The sequence below is a fragment of the Homarus americanus genome, unplaced genomic scaffold (assembly GCF_018991925.1).
Source record: "Homarus americanus isolate GMGI-L3 unplaced genomic scaffold, GMGI_Hamer_2.0 scaffold41027, whole genome shotgun sequence".
Taxonomy (NCBI): Eukaryota; Metazoa; Arthropoda; class Malacostraca; order Decapoda; family Nephropidae; genus Homarus; species Homarus americanus.
In genome coordinates this window covers 6,395,345-6,413,088 of record NW_024745073.1, presented here as the reverse complement: position 1 = coordinate 6,413,088, position 17,744 = coordinate 6,395,345, and the positions used below count along the sequence as shown (strand labels likewise).

The 17,744-nt window shown below is 39.8% G+C and overlaps 1 long non-coding RNA gene across 1 annotated transcript; it reads left to right on the top strand.

The window, feature by feature from the left end:
* Positions 1-2,920: 2,920 nt before the first annotated feature.
* Positions 2,921-14,797, top strand: LOC121878464. Its single transcript, XR_006091163.1, has 3 exons — positions 2,921-3,341; positions 11,976-12,096; positions 12,597-14,797. It is a non-coding gene; the product is annotated as an uncharacterized LOC121878464 (long non-coding RNA).
* The last annotated feature ends 2,947 nt before the right edge of the window (positions 14,798-17,744 follow it).

Below are 17,744 nucleotides of genomic sequence, written 5' to 3'. Positions count from 1 at the left end.
TGGTTATCAATGTGAAGAATAACAATTGCATAACCGTATTACTCACGTTCCCAATTTTGTTTTCAGTTTTAAAGGTGATTTAAACCAAAACCCACCTGAAGATTAGCACCCAGATTATCTACCCTAACACCCCCAGGTAGTATTAAGGTGTTTAATCAGGTGAAATAAATTGGAGATACTAAGCCTACACCACCAAGATTGAGTAAAAAAAAAAAAAAAAAAAAACCTATATTTTCTCCTGACTTGACTGAACCGTGTCATGATGCTTTCCGGGAAGGGCGTTTTAAATACAGGTTGTCTACATAAAGGTGCACACCCAGTATTAACATATTTTCGTGGAAATCGTTTGAGTGATTCTATTGTAAGACCAACATTGTCCTCACCTGTGCAGGGAGACCACACACACCAAGGATTCCCGCAATCTCCACGAAAACTTGTTAGGGCAGTGTGAATACATTTTTTTCCCCGAGGCACCCTGTGCTAAATGTTCCAGGGTACCAATACTACTGCGGAATGATAAGTAATCGGTGTTGTAACGCGTCTTGGCGAGGCTCCTGATGATAATAGATTACATGACACCGGACAACTAACTTGTGGTTCATTACTCATACCCCCAGCCACTATTACAGGTAAACACGGTGTGGTTTTTATGACCTTTCGTTTATTATAATAATAATACTCAATAATACCCAGCCAAGGCGCAATTCTGATATCAAAACAACACACACATACATACCCCCTGTACATACATACACACACACCACATTATCAATCTGGCAGAGAGAAACCCTGTGGACGTTGAAGATGAACCCATTACTTACATATTAAGAAGTACTGCAAATACGGTTCACCCTACTCTATTTACACTCAGGCAGACCCACAGTAAACACACCACCACTGACAGTCGGCAAATAGTTAGCGGCGCACGTGGGGTTACGTCACAAGTTTTGGGTGGGTACGAAGTCAAGTAGGATCCTCTCTCTGTCCCATGCTGGGGGAGGGGGTCCTTCGTAAAATCCTTCCCCGCCTGCCGCCTTTCCCCCAAGCAAGTTGCCTTTTAACCTCCAACTTGATGTTCTACTCATCCAGGAAACGTAGTGAGGATTTAAAAAATAAAATAAAAATTCCGTTAGGGTATTTCGACTGAGGCTTGCCCCCCTCCCCGAGAGAAGAACTGGTCACCCATACTTCCCTGGACCCTTACTTGTTGTCAATTAATTACTACATCCAAACACCGGTCTTGGCGGCTTCTCCCTGTTAAATACCTTCCAATCTTAATAAAACTTCCAAGGATTAATCTCAACAATAGATCTGCCCCCCCCAACACATACCTTGACAACTACATCTCCCAACACACCCCTTGACAACCCCCTCCCACACACTAACAATGGTAAAAAACACGTCGATTCAATCTCAGAAACCAGAGTAAGCCGCTGAAGGTATGTTGCTAATGGAAATAATCTTATAATGCAGGTTTTGTTGAGCCATCCTTGTTTACCGCTCTCTGCCTGTTGTGTGTATACCTGCAGAGAGATAAGGGGGGAGAGAGGAAAGGGGAGGGGGGACAAGACTACCCCAATCAACAGCGACTAACTTAGCCGCATCAGCATGCACGCGCACACACGAGAGCACAATCAAACTAGAATTTGGGACGGCAAGAAAAGTGAGAGTGAGGAGGAACTAGAAAGTGGAGGGAGGAAGAGTAAAAGTGTTGAGGAACGCATAGCTCCTAGGGGTCCAGGGGGGTTGTGGAGACTGAAAGATGTACACAGGGGTAAAAAGGATGTAGGTGTGGACTGTGGCTCATAAGAACATAACATACGGAGTCTGCAATAGGCCGGTTGGCCTGTGCATGGCAGCTCCAGTCTAGAGTTACAACCACTCTCTATCATCCACGAATCTATCTAGCCTCCTTTTAAAACTTTCCAGCGTTCCAGCACTTACTACAAAGTTGCTAAGCTTGTTCCACTAGTCTACCACCCTTTTTGTGAACCAGTTCCTCCCTATCTCCCTCCTAAACCTAAACTTATCCAACTTAAATCCGTTGCTTCGAGTCCTATCCTGCTCGGATATTATAAGGGTGAATGTGTAGCAAGTGACGGTCCTGATTCGATCTCCGGATAGGGTGAAACACAACGCAAGTTTCTTTAATACACTAATTACCTGTTATCTACCCGGCAATAATTGAGAACCAGGATGTTAAGTGTTTGCGTGTGTGGATCGTTTAGTTTAGTCAGTACAGTTGTGAGTTGTCCAGTCTTCTTGGGCGATTCCTTGACAGTGGGCTGTTATCTCAGGATGTGGCTGTTAGCCTTGTTGACAACTTAAACAGATTCACACCCATGTGGTACAACCGTCATTTAGGTATGGGTCATGAGATGTATACGACGGTGTGGGCGTTGCTATTGGTGTGTGGGTATTAGAGGCGTGGTCGTGGCTCCTGACACGTGGACAATCCACAGGTGCGGGTACGGGAGGCGCGGGTGTGGCTCCTTGGATGGGTATAGTTCCTGGTAAAAGTAAAGGGTTGCAGCTCTTGCTAAGGCCAGGAATGCGTAGGTGTGGCTCTTGATAAAGGTGTCAGGGCGTGGGTGTGGCTGTCGACGAAGTTAACAGGGCGTGGCTGTCGAGTATATTAAAGGGGTGTGTGTGGGCGTGCTGTCTTGGTAAGGACAGGAGAGTCTGGAAGTGCATGCTTATTAATGGAGGGTAGACAGCGTGATCGTGAACACACACACACTCTCTTTCAGGTTACCCCAACCGGTTATCGCGTCTGGCAGGGTGTGTATTAATGGAGCGAGCTGTCAGTGTGATGCAGCAGGTATCAGTGTGGTGCAACAGGCATTAGTGTGGTGCGACAGCTGTCAGTCGATGGTGTGACAGGTATTAAGTATGTAGTGAGACAGGTTGTCAGTGTGTGGTGCAAAATGTGCCAGTGGGTGGTGCAACAGGTGCCAGTGTGTGTGTGATGCGACAGGTGTCAGTGTGCGTGGTGCGACAGACAAATGTTTACTGAGGTGAGTATAAGCAACCAATGGGGGCTGCTGAGGGGCCTTGTCTCACTGACCTACTTCTCGCATTACCTAGTTAAAATCTCGCACTTCTCGCGCACATTCTATCACACCACTCAAACGTGTGCACCCGAGACAGACAGACAGACAGACACACAAACACACACACACAGTGTTTATAATAGCCCGTACTGTATTAACCAATCAACGCAACACTATCCCTCAAGTCCACTCTGCATGGGTGAAAGCAGTTTCTGGGCATAGGTCGTAAGGTGTACACACACACACACACACACACAGTGGGCCCGGAAAGAGTGCCAAGGTAACTAGGTAAGTGGGTGAATAATGTTGAAATATTGTTGCAGGTACGTAAAATAAGTTTGTATAATGTACACAGAAATTGGTGTAAGTATATTTATACATGTAAGTATATACAAATAAGGTGTGTGTGTTCATAATTTTGTATGGTTACATGAAACAACCTATCGTATGGAGAAGCGGCAAATGTACAGTATACTGTATAATCTTGATAAAATCACACAGGAAAAAGGGAAACAATGGAGCACCTTAGCTTTCGTCTTTATTCAAGACATCTTCAAAGGCAACTGAATTCCAAGGATTGGGAGGGGCTTATGTCAGACTGGGAAAGCATTGCAACTCCGAATTAAACAGCACAAGTACAATATTAGAACAGCATCTGAGAGCAGTGCACTTTTCGTTCATATAAGGAACAATAATCATCCCATAGATTGAGAAAACAGTTTAGAAGTGTATAAATCATCATGTGTCACAGAAAGACTTCTGGTTGAAGCAAGTTTGATTAGAGAATTGAATTTTATAAACCTTAGTTATGGTCAGTAAAAAACTGATATGACACAAATTTATTTGTCAGTGGCCCAAGGTCCAAAATGCTTTAAAAGCATTCGAGGTAGATGTATGATAGATGATTAGTGGGTCTCATATTTTTGACCTGACTTAACATGACTAGTTACGTCTCCCTTTCTTTCAAGCTCCTCTTTTGTTTGCGGTGGTGTTGGCGTGTGGATTAGTGGATGTCATGTTTTGTAAGGTCACCCTGTGTACATAAGCCTCTCTCAGTCCTTGCAATTCAGTTGCCTCTGAATATGTTTTGAATAAAGACGAAAGCTAAGGTACTCCATTGTTTCCCTTTTTCGTGTGTGATTTTATCAAGATTTATCTTATCCACGTTTCCATTGTGGATCTACATGAAACAGTATGCAATGTATAAAAAATAACCAACAATGCATAGATATATAAAACTGTAATTGAGTAAAGTATATAAAGTAATCTACAGTGTTCAGTGCGCATAAAAAGTTTACAGTGTAGGGGTAAAAAAAATTACAGTTAAGGGTATGCCAAGTATAGCCGCAGGAGGTATAAAACACCCTCAAACACGTAGCTACAGTACACACACAATTTAATTAAAACACTGGCATGTAACACTCGCAACAAAAAGTATCGGTGCATACTGTAGTGTGAACAATTTGAGACCAGTGACGATAGGTATTGGGAAAGGCGAGTTGTTCCAGCCGTATGTTGGCAGCCCTGATTGTCAGCCATATGGCAACACCTAGTGCAGGGGGGGGGGGTGTTATGAGGATACACTTACCAACCTTCCCAACATATCACAGCGTATACATATCGTTTCGGAAGTCGTCGATCTCACCCTGCACCGATACTTTTTGGTGCGAGTGTACACATTTCCCCGTCACCAGCACACCCTGCCTGTACAAGAGTGAACAACATGTGACCACCTACTGTGTGCCAGGAAAGTCTAAACTCGACACGTCTTCTTACCGACCTGGTTTACTGTTTCCTGTGAATTCTCTCTACATGTAAATAACGCCATAATTGCAACACCGCATGACAGACGTGTTACAGGATACATATGGGATCATATGAAGGGTAGGCACTCCAGTTTATTTCACCATATGATTCAACACCGGACCCTAATACAACCTAAACGAGCCTCCCCCAGTTAGTCTTAGAATGTTTAATCATCAGGCGAAATAAGCTGGGGTGTCTAATCTCAATTTGATCCCATAAATTATTCTAAATACGCATAAGAAATGTCTTAATTTCCAATGGAGGAAAATACCAAAACACCTACAGTAGGCGCGATAAGCCCGAGAAATCACTAACAGAAAACGGTATTAGCTGGGGTGACCATGCCTCCTGTATCTCGGTGCATGGCGATGAGCATCAATCAACAGTGAACCAACTTGTTAGGTTTTGGGCCACAATCGTTGTAGATTCAAGAACTACTAGCATCAATGTAAGTTGTCTAAGTAATTATAAAACAGATACTGGACACAAAACCTGATTAATTTCCTTGCAGTTAATTCGAGTTGAAAATACAATTAAATTTACCAGGAAAGGCAACTTGATACTTGTATCAGTAAATTATCTATTAAATCCAAGTATACTAAAATAAAATAATGGGAAATTTATGAACGATTCTTTTAAAACCCAAAAGGGAACACGCAGCGTAAAGGGAAAGTAGCAGCAGCAGCTTCCGACGGCCATGTAAAGGCTGGTAATGGGGCGAGGGGAGGCCAGCGAGAACAAGGAAGTGTAGAAGAGGAAGTGAGTGGCAGATGTATAACATTTAGTGATTGAGTAAATGAACTCGATGGTGCCAAACGGACTCATTCACTAGTCGCCTCCCTCCCTGACACACCTATAACGGGTTCTCCCCACCAAGGACTGCCAAGTCAAGGACGCCGCCGCGCTGCCACCTACTGTACATACATGACAAACTACCTCCATTTTCCTCACTCTTGAAATATATTAGATGACAGCCAACATAAAAAGAGGCATCTCCTTCATACATTACTGTCTACATCCACTTTCTTTGTAATATCTCGTACACAGAATTTTTCATAAATGACTGTGTCTACTTTCCTTGCGTCTCAAGTCTCGACCAGTAGCCTCTCGTGTAAAATCTTCAATCTAATTTCATTCACACTATCAGAAGCAGAAGTTCTCATCCCAGTCAACATGGTATGAAACGGTGGGGGAAATTGTGTACAATATTATGTGACAATGACGTGCTGTTATTTGTAATTTCCTAATTACATTTGTACCCGAATTCAATAAATAAAAACATGGCGTGTTATTAATCACAATTTGAAGTTTATACAATTTGTATATTATGTAGGTCACTGTAACTTCAACGTCTGTGAATTAATCAAATAAAACATAAATCTAAGATTTTCTGGACCAGAACTAAAGCTTTCAAGCAGCCGGAAATACTGGGGCGAAACATTTTATCTGCGATTCAATATCCTGCCACTATAAAACACTGGAGATGTTTCTCTTAAACACGAGAATCCACCTAATGATCCATTCTCACTTTCTGGTGCCTCAGCTGTTCGAGCTATTTGTACCATTCCATCTTTATCAACAGCTGATACGTTATCTATACACATAGGCGTATAATTTCCATAATCATGTCACCATCGTTTATAAATGGCATAGATACGTTTACAATCAAGTGATATACATAAGCTTATAATTAAGTGAGTGTCTGTAATTGACACATCGCTCCCTTCCTTAAGTCATCTCTTAAAAAATATCTACTGTCTAAGTACTAATATTTTTTTTAATACCTATTTTATATACCTGCTTTTATTGTACCACCAAAACCGGTTTATCAGAAATTATCATGTACAGGTACATAAATAAAAATTAACATTGCAATAAATAGATTTGCCAACTAGACATAATCCTGGCAGCTGTCCCCCTGTTCCACCTTAATACAACCCATGTTGTACAGCTTTCCCCCCTTATCATATTTGTTTTCAATTCCACTGTAAATTATTCATATACAGTACTTACAATATACATGTAAAAATAAAATAAATAAATATCGAAGTGATAACAGTCGTAACATTCTGATACGTACTTATTACCACCATGCAATGTGTATTATTCCAGAGGATACTAAATGTTACATAATACTTCTTTGAGATAAATATACTGTACAGTATATATCAGGTGTCTACAAGAGAGCCCAGGCTCTCAACTGGCTCAGCCATGTTAATATTATGATTTTTAATCGACTCTGTATCTGTGTTCTTCTGACTAAATAAACTGTTTCAATATCAATATATATAATTGAGACGAATGTGAACAAAATCCTGACTGCGGCTTGTTTCCCTCCACTTTCTTTGTTAATCAAATAACAACAATAAGATACAACTTTATGTATAGTACAGTATACCCGTGTATGGATAAACAATATCGCTGCATTACACGCATACACACATGTAAAAATAGTATGATCATCACCAAATTAACTTGGTGTAATAACGATATTTGTGGTAGATTGAAGCGGGTGCAGAGAGGGAGGCGGAGGGGAGGAGAATGTGGAAGGATGCTGGAGATGGTGGTGAGCCAGGGTGAAGGAGGGAGGAACCCAAAGTTTCACCTGACATTGACCCACTCAGCTGACACATTGACCTTTCACAACACATACGAAGCCACATGCCTACACCATACAACGAGGCTAAATCACACTCATGACCTAAGAACATGATCAGTTAGCAGGCAAAGTACCGATTTGCAACACGGTAACATTATCAATATTCATCACACGTGGACATCTTTGAATTAACTCAAACATGATGCAATGCGAAAAAAATTCCAAGATTATTTGTGCGTGAAAATTGTACGAAATTGACAATACAGTTGTCAACAACAAAATATATTACTCACAGCACAAATAAACAAGTATTTACAGCATTATATTAATTAACCCACAGACTGGGAAAAACAAACATCTCTTATTACTTCGAGGAAAAAACAATTATCTCGCATACAGGGTATATGGCCCCGGGAACAACAAACTTCCAATTCACACAGTGAAAGTCAGCTTAAGCTTGATGGCACATAAAGCCCACGGAGGCCACACTTGTGAATTCTAATAATAACTGGTAAACATTCCAATACACCATCTTGACACAGGTACCCTGACAAAGGCCACCTCCAGAGTCCAGCAACACGCAAAACCCTTAGGTGCGCTAAAATACACATACATATACTACCCTTCCATTCAATACTTACCTAAATCAGACAAGAAAGCTACAAGGATATTAACAAAGAAACACAAAGATAATGAACACTTCTATTAAATATGATGTACAGGGGAGCACACACGAGCGTAGTTCTGTAACTAAACTGTCCCGCACAGGAAGCCTTTTTTTTTTTTAGTTTGTCATAATTTACACTTCATTCTACCATGTTATTCGGAATAACACTGGGCTATAATCTTTACTTGTACATACTGTAGTACATTATCTGAAAATGTGGTAAAATATTTCTTTCAGCACGCAGCTAAAACTAATTTTCTATTTGACCTCAAAAACCTACCTAATCTTATGTAAGTTAGAAAAAATCCCAAGATCGTAAAATTTAGTCAAGTATTTGCCTGTTTTAAATTAAAAATGCACGATACAGCCTAAATTTATCATATTTCCTGACATTCAAACAGGCTCAAAGCAAAAACTTCTCTGGATTTTTTTTTTAATGTCGATTCTTGCGACATCGGATGTGTCCGAATTAGGAGGGTATAAACAAGATTTTTCTAACATTTTTTTTATTATAAATATCAATTATACCTCTAAAATAAAATCACCCCAAAACATCTTCCACCAGAACAGTGTTACCAGATTTGGCGCTAAATTTGGATGTTTTTATTCGTGTTTAGCGGGAAAATTTGGAATTTTGCGGCTTTAGCAGTTTTTTTTCTGTAATAGAACTAATATATATGAGAGAGAGAGAGAGAGAGAGAGAGAGAGAGAGAGAGAGAGAGAGAGAGAGAGAGAGAGAGAGAGAGAGAGAGAGAGAGAGAGAGAGAGAGAGAGAGAGAGAGAGAGAGAGAGAGAGAGAGAGAGAGAGAGAGAGAGAGAGAGAGAGAGAGAGAGAGAGAGAGAGAGAGAGAGAGAGAGAGAGAGAGAGAGAGAGAGAGAGAGAGAGAGAGAGAGAGAGAGAGAGAGAGAGAGAGAGAGAGAGAGAGAGAGAGAGAGAGAGAGAGAGAGAGAGAGAGAGAGAGAGAGAGAGAGAGAGAGAGAGAGAGGAGAGAGAGAGAGAGAGAGAGAGAGAGAGAGAGAGAGAGAGAGAGAGAGAGAGAGAGAGAGAGAGAGAGAGAGAGAGAGAGAGAGAGAGAGAGAGAGAGAGAGAGAGAGAGAGAGAGAGAGAGAGAGAGAGAGAGAGAGAGAGAGAGAGAGAGAGAGAGAGAGAGAGAGAGAGAGAGAGAGAGAGAGAGAGAGAGAGAGAGAGAGAGAGAGAGAGAGAGAGAGAGAGAGAGAGAGAGAGAGAGAGAGAGAGAGAGAGAGAGAGAGAGGAGAGAGAGAGAGAGAGAGAGAGAGAGAGAGAGAGAGAGAGAGAGAGAGAGAGAGAGAGAGAGAGAGAGAGAGAGAGAGAGAGAGAGAGAGAGAGAGAGAGAGAGAGAGAGAGAGAGAGAGAGAGAGAGAGAGAGAGAGAGAGAGAGAGAGAGAGAGAGAGAGAGAGAGAGAGAGAGAGAGAGAGAGAGAGAGAGAGAGAGAGAGAGAGAGAGAGAGAGAGAGAGAGAGAGAGAGAGAGAGAGAGCATTGCTGTGACAAATTCAAAGCTGAGAAGAGCATACTTATGTTTTAATAATAAATGCATTTAAAAGCATGAACGGTTGTCCCAAAAGATTACAAGCTTTTACCTAGACAATACATATCACACATTATCATATGATAATAATGCACGACAGACATAATTTTTACACAAAACATTATAATTACAAAATCAAGACATAAAATTCAGCGGGAAATTTGACATTTTTAGAACCAGTTTAGCGGCCTTTTGTCTGGTTTTCTGTTGGATCTTAGCAGGATGGGAAAACTTGATCTGGATACAACCAGAAACACAACACAGGCTAGGTCTAGCCACAAGCACTATTGCCAGTTTTAGTTAAAATTATGTGTCAATGTTAAAAATAAAGTATCAGACATGTTGATCATGTGGGCAAGCTAACAATGCTTGAACCACTGCCAATTTCTCCCCAACACAAACACCTGTCTGGGACACAGGCCCAGTAGGCTATGACGTAAGCCTGGCGTGTCGCAACACAAACAATGTCTGCAAGTTTGTTGTATCTTCTGCTCACCCTTTCAAAATTATTCTCTACCTGTATTGCTTTCACAACGTAAAAACTTATCCCAATGTTAAGTCTTCAAGTTTATACAAGGACTCTGGTTACATGGCAGTAATTAAGAATGACATATCATCATTGTCTATAAAAGGAAATGAACAAAAACTCTCTACATACTGTATATAAACTATTTATAACTGAAACAATTCAAAACAGTGATTAAACATTAACATAAAGAAGTGTGTTCGGTCTTGGTAATTTTATGTTGGCATCAATACTGTACAGGTAATTTAAAAAAAAAAAAAAAAAAACATACAACGGCAGTAAAACCATGCAATATCCACTTCAACATCGCCAAATAGGAGTAACGTTTGTGTACTCTTACTGTGTAAATAGAAAATGTAATTGAATTAATTTTTATATGTACAAGAATACAATATTAGTATAGAACCATGAGCCTCATGCAGTATCGTATACGTATACTCGTATAATAGTCGCAAGCTGGCCGAAGCATATATAGACAGACTAGTGGGGATGACAGAGTTGCTCATAAGTTGCATCCGTGTTCCCTGCTACTAGCTGCGGCATCCCTGGCTTTCACTTAGTCCACCTGCCAACATTCCCGACTACACACTTTGGCACCAACACTCACGCTAGGCACCTCGCTTTCATACACCTGGTATTGTACATCAACATTCGTCCCAGTTAAGGTACAGCACGTTTTGATTAATTACATAAATTTATTCTAACAGGTAACAATAAAAGGTCAGCCGGCCATAAGACCTTGACACATATTCTATCTTTTATTAGACTGATAAATATCTTGAGTAACTGAGGACCCCCAATATCCTGACGTTACAACTGACTACTGGGAAGTCATAGAAACTACCATATCTTAAAAGGATGTCAATAACGAGTGTAAATATATCCAGAACCTGCTTACCTCCTTGAGAGGAACACTTTCACCGGACTCGCACAACTATGTCTGGCCCAGTGCCCACCTTCCCTGTCCTAGTCTGACACTGATGCACACACTCTTACCTGCTCAAAAATCACTGCACATAGCTACTGGGGATACAGTACAGGCAAAAAAACAGCAAATTTCTCACCAACAAGGATAAAGTAAGAAAAAATATGAATAAAAAATTACTAACAGTAATTGTGATCAGCTGTTCGAATACAGCAACATTACCTTTTTTCCTACGTTTGCAGACCTGGAGCAAGTTCCAAACACACTCCACAATTTGTACCACCTAGAATGCAACCAACACCCACCATGAGGATTCCTCATGAGAAAAGCCCACGTAAATATTATAAAGTAAAAGAAGCACCAGGTTTCATTTGTGGAATGCACATGAAAAACTTATTTACTGTATCGAGTACATTACAGTATACAGTAGCATTCCTCAATGTACAAAAAGGTTCTGTTCTTGAAAAATGCAATTTTGTCATTTAGTAAATGAAGATAATGTATATTCCTACAAAAAATCTACCCAAAACTTACTTATAATGACTTCCAAGACATTTTTAAGCATAAATTTAGTGGGGAAACAAGTTTTATATTATAAACTGATAATAATATGGACACAAGCTTATTTATTGAAAATTAAAAGGAATTCATACAGGAATAGGTGGCTTAACCTGCGAACTATCTTAGTACAGGTACTGTACCCCTCGCAATACGCATATTCACTTAGCGGTAAACAAATATGTACAGTATTCTATTCTTAACAAATACTGCACAGTATAAGAAAACTATTCTTAATTATGTATACCCTGTATTTATCTATCTTGTTTTGTCCTCTGACATCATATAACAGTGCAGGAGAATGGATGGTCCTCCCACAGCTAAGATCCCTGGGTCAGCATCTGGATACTGGTTCATTGAACCAATCCTGTGGCCAAGATGACTACTGTACTGTACATAACATTTCTAATATAGTAAGTTATTCTAGCTTATAATACTGTATTGTACTGTAGTTAATATTTTATTAATTGTGTTTATATGGCCTATATAGACTGTTTGTGTTTAGTGAAATACTGTACTGGAAGTTACCATGAAAAGAAATTATGTACAGATACAATGTCAGAGTAATTTATTTTAACTCTGAAGTTTTGCTTATACCTGTAAATTGGAATGTACAGTATTCCTAAATTTCCAAAATTCATAACTGGATTTTCATAAGACGAGGGATGTCAGTGTGTGAGTTTATATATCTAACCACTTTGAACCTAATTAAAAGTAAGACAGTACAGTATTGAAGCTCCCATATCGAGCAACCACGGGACGAGCTCCAAGCCAGATAAAGGAAATTATCTCTATTTAGAAGGTCACATTTTTATGGATTTGTAATAGGTTATCGATAGACTGTATGCCTGTATATAAACACATTGTATTTACAGTATTACAGACTGCTTCCTCTTACTCTCATCTCCACCAGATGTTTTTTGATGTTTGGAAGCCATGGTGAAGTTCAAGAAGGGTAGAAGGAAACTGTAATTCTTAAATAAGGACACCACCACCCTCAGCCATGAATTCAAACAAATGAACTGAATGACGGAAGCAATCGGCATGCCACCAAACATTAACAACAAACTGGCGAAACTACAAGATGCTGCCACTTAATTGGAAGTTTGCAGGGTACATTAGTAGAATTTTCATTCATGATTCCATCCAACCGCACCGTGCTTTAGGAGGTTTGCCGAATGAAGGAATACCAAAATCTGCGCTACTTTTTGGGATTTGCCATATATTAGAATGCTGAATATGGGATCTTCAAACTGTAATGGATTTAGTGACACAGTGGAGTTTCAATATTCTGACACAGTTGGAACCAAGTAATTTCAGGGTTTCAGATTTATTCATCTTTTAGAGTAATGAAGCACAAACTGCCCAAGTTTACCAATGTTGTTTAATGCACCCTACATAATGTTACAATATATGAGTGTGATAGCGTCCAGGCCAGCAGATGTTCTAGCAATAAGCAGGGGAAATATTCATTCCATTCACTGTAGGAACTGGTGAGGAAGCAGACGAGTGCTCAGTAAAATTATAACTTTATGAAAATCGGAAAGAATGCTTAAATACTGGCTTAGATTGGCTGTCTGCCCATTTACAGTTCTCTGATGTATCATTAACAGTTCTGCAAGGGCATTTGCCTCAGATAGTTGGGCTACTATGGTCAAGACAGCAAAGAAACCAATGAGCAAGCATTATTCTTTCATTCATGGATATCTTCTCCTTGGGTACACACAACCAGTCACCTCTATCCATAGCAGTACTACACCATCCTTGATCTTTTACTGGAAGCAATCAAGAGGGAGGAGTAGATGAAACTTGTCGACAAGATGACAGTAAAAGCATAATTACAAGCTCAAGGACCAGACAATGGTCATGCAGGAGCAAGGAAACTGTACTGTATGTACAGAGCAGCAACACTGAATACAGTTCTACTACCTGTTGCTCTGCCTGAAAGTATAATTTGTGGGAATATTGTACTGTACAGTATTTTGAAATTATGCCAGTTTAGAGGAATGCAAACTGCCAACTATGAAAATTCCACTGTATATGCAAATGGTATTTTAAAATTTGAACATTCCCATTCCTCATTGTACTCTTGGTTAGAGCTATTTCCACATTTTTTCTTCAACAATACTGTGTTTGTTTGAGCAAGTATGGTGTACAGTCCCCTTTACTAGTGTGTTTACGGGGGCTCGTCAGATTTTGTGCAGTGTGGCAGCCCTGTTTATTAAAATTTGACAAAGGAAATTTGGAATAATAAAACATACTATGGAATGAAAGTAAAACAATATTAAAACAATCATCTCAATGAAATGATTTGTGGAATGTTTAAATGATGAGCCCCTATTGTTTAATGTATCCTACATAATGTTAATATATACAGGATATGAAAGGGATAGCATCAGGGCAGCAGATGTTCTAGCAAAAAGCAAGTAGGCCACTGCAATTGCATGCCCTAGATGCTCCTGTAAATGAAAAATAATCACTGAACTATGCAGTAGCTATCTGGTTTTATCAGGAATTGATCACAAAGAATTACTGAACTTATCTTTGTTCTTGGCAAAATCAGAGAGTTCTGTGATGATTTTTTATTTATTCACCAATACATATGGTGCATGAGTATGCAGAGGCCTACTTGGTGTTACCCAGCAAGGTTTACATTCTACAGCATTCTAAAATAGCAACATTTAAAAGAAAAAGCTGTGGGTGTACAATTCTTTAAAAGCCTAAAGTAGAGGATAAGGAGAGGGTCTCCACTTTATATATATACATACAGTATTAATATTTAACAGGATCTTAACAGATACTAAATATTAATTAATGCAAACCCCTGAAGAAACAAGGAAACCAAACTAATATTTAGTCAATGAGACTATGGTATTATAATAATAATAATAACAGATGGTCTTTTGTTTCTCAAAAGTGCTAGGTCTCCTAAAGAATTCACTAGTGCTCAAAATACTGTACTGGTCAAGAATCTGAGAATAAAAAAGAAAAAATCACAAAAAGTGAGTCTGTATATCCTTAAGTTGTAACACTTCCTGAACCCAGTAATTATCCATAAGATCATAAGAATAGAGGAAACTGCAGCGGGCCTATTAGCCCATACTGGGCAGTCCCATTTACACCCAACCCCTATTGCTCATATATCCATCCAACCTTGTATGAAGCTATCCATCGTATTCGAGTCAATAATGAGGTTTGGTAACTTGTTCCATTCATCCAATACTCTATTTCCAAACCAAAGTTTACGTATTTAGCGCCTAAATCTAAATTTGTCTAATTTAAAACGATTGTTACGAGTTCGCTCCTGGTTGGATGGTTCGCTCCACCATAAGCTTAAAAAAAAAAATCTTAATTTGTTTCTTAACAGAAGTCAGCTGCTTCATGTGTGCAGGCAACCAATTGTACAATCTGGGTGCTGTAGCTACAGGAAAAGGATCGGGCAGCAATATAACATTACCTTACTGCTCTAGGCTCCTAGGGCGTGAGCGATCATTATTACGACACTAAATCATTTCGGAACTTGTGATCCGAGGACTTAGTAGGTTGGCCAAATACTTAGAATATGTGCCTTAAAAGTCATTAGGCAGAGTTTGAACTCTATCCTAGCTTTAATTGGAAGCTATGACACCTGATAAACCATACCTTGTAAGCATGACCTATAGTATTTCAACGCTAAGCTAGCCTGTAAGCCCCGCCCCTCGTCTATAGCTACAAATAGCTGATTGGTTCCCCGAGCATTTTACCTCCCCCCGGACTGCGTGTATATAAGAGTGTATTTATACCAACCTTTTATAATAAATATTTAAAATTTTCTAACATCCTCTCAGAAGACCCAGTTGTGAACACATTTAGTTTGAATTTTCTATGAACCAATCAGCTATTAGTAGAGAAGAGGGGTGGGGCCTACGTGCCAGGTTAGTGTGGAAAGGGTATAGTAACCTCAAGTGAAGTTAGATTAAGCCTTTTTCATGAATTTGTTCTTATTTATGGACATTTTTCTATAGAAATTCAGTTAAATATTTATTTTACTGCTTAGAACACAAGCCAAAGACAGAGCAGGGAAAAGCACTTTTTATTTATAATTTTTACCACTAAACAGCTTACTAGTCAACCAGATGATAGGTCTGTTCTTTGTTATGACATTCATTGTCCAGTCTGTTTAAAGCAATTTTCTTATTAGTTTGGCAATTTTGTCCCCAGGAGCATTTCATACCAGAATATCATCACATCATACCCATGAATGTTTGCCACCGACCGATGATTTATCGCAAATAAAATAAAGCAACCAACCAAATCTTACCCAACCTAACAAACCTATCCTAGAATGGAGGTGCATTATTTTAGGTTAGGTATGTTAGTGTTACTGTGTTAACAGTTCACATAGAAAGATCACTGGGAAGCACTCCATCGCCTAGCATCAGGCAAGAGTGCCAACAGTTTAAACCATAAACATAGCATCCACATGAGTAAACCAAATTTAATTCATCCATCCTTTTTTGACATTCTAAATATAAGTACCCTGTAACAAGTTTTCTTTTTATATAATTTTTTCCTAAAGTCGATCCTACCCACAAGTCAGTTATCTAGACTAATACTGTAAGTAAACAGAACAGTGGGTTATCCCTCAACCTCACCTCCAAGTTTTACTCTTTGAATTCCAGAAGGATACAACAATTAGCCATGATCTCCACATTGTCAATTAATTGACAGAACCCATTGTAGTGGATTCCTCCCCTACAAGCGCCGTATGTCGCTGAGTAGCCGAACCTTCTCGAATTCCCCAGCCTACGTCTCCAGCGCCGCCTGACGGAGCGGGGGTCAACTTTCAACCCACGCCTACCCCCGCCTTATAAGACCCCACACCGCTGTGACCACCCTCTTTCTACCCACGGCCACCAGCAAGCAACACCACCTCTGCTCCAGCCTGGCGGCTCCCGCTCCTGCCGGCGACCTTGGCGTCCCTCAAGCTGCGTGCCCTCCTCTGGGCACCCTCACCAACCAGCTCTCTCTACTCAAAGCTTGTAACCATGCTGCCTACCCAGCAACAAGCTGCATTGTACATCCAATACAATCTGTATATAGAGAGCACATTGTGAGTTTCCTTTCTCCATCCCATCCTGAGTGTGAACCAATATCTCATAACCCCACACCATCACTTACCTACATTTCCTTTTATTAAGAATAACACAGTTTCCTGATGAAATAAACCATACACAAGAGATTATTTCTGTATAGTCACCAGAACAGAGACCATAGCCTAGCCTGTTGCTGTATTTTTTCTTTTTAAGTATAATTTCAAAGTTTTTGGTGGGACAGCAGTAGTGAACTTGCCTCTCACTAATGCATGAAAGGTTCAATCCCTGGGTCAGATATGAGAAAGGGGGTTTTATTTTGGATTTATTATTCACCAAATCAGAGGACACCTGTGATGTTTAGAAGGGTTACACTGGATAACACCCTTCCCACATGTGTGTGTGTGATGTCATGGTCTATTTTATCCCCCAGTCCAAAACGTCCTCACTACTCTTCTGCATATGCACAGACAACGAGGGACAATCTAGACTGCAGTATGTCACATTGAGAGTGCTTCCTTCAGTCTATAACCCCCCCCCCCCCCAAAAAAAAAAGAAAAAAAAATATTTTGATAAAATCTACTACTGTATGTATACAATAAATTCTGATTTGTAGGTACATAAAAATTAATGTTTGGAAATGATGAGCTTTGAAAATGAATATCCAGCTTTATTTCAGTATACACTACTGTATAACTATGACCTGATTAAGAGGAGAGCATATACTGTACCAGGAGGAAGAGAAACTAGACTAGTCTATTCACTCCATTTTGTTGCTGGTTTACATGATCCCCCCATAGTATTGTTTAATTTAGTTTGGTCTTGCGTATCTTGGTCTGTTTGCATGTTTTGGTCATTTGACAGACTGACAGCTGAGCCTGTTGACTCCATCATGTCCATTAACACAGTAGGATAATGATCACATATAACAATTGCCAGTACCTGATGCAATGCTGATTTCAAGTCTATCACACTAAGTTAATATTTCT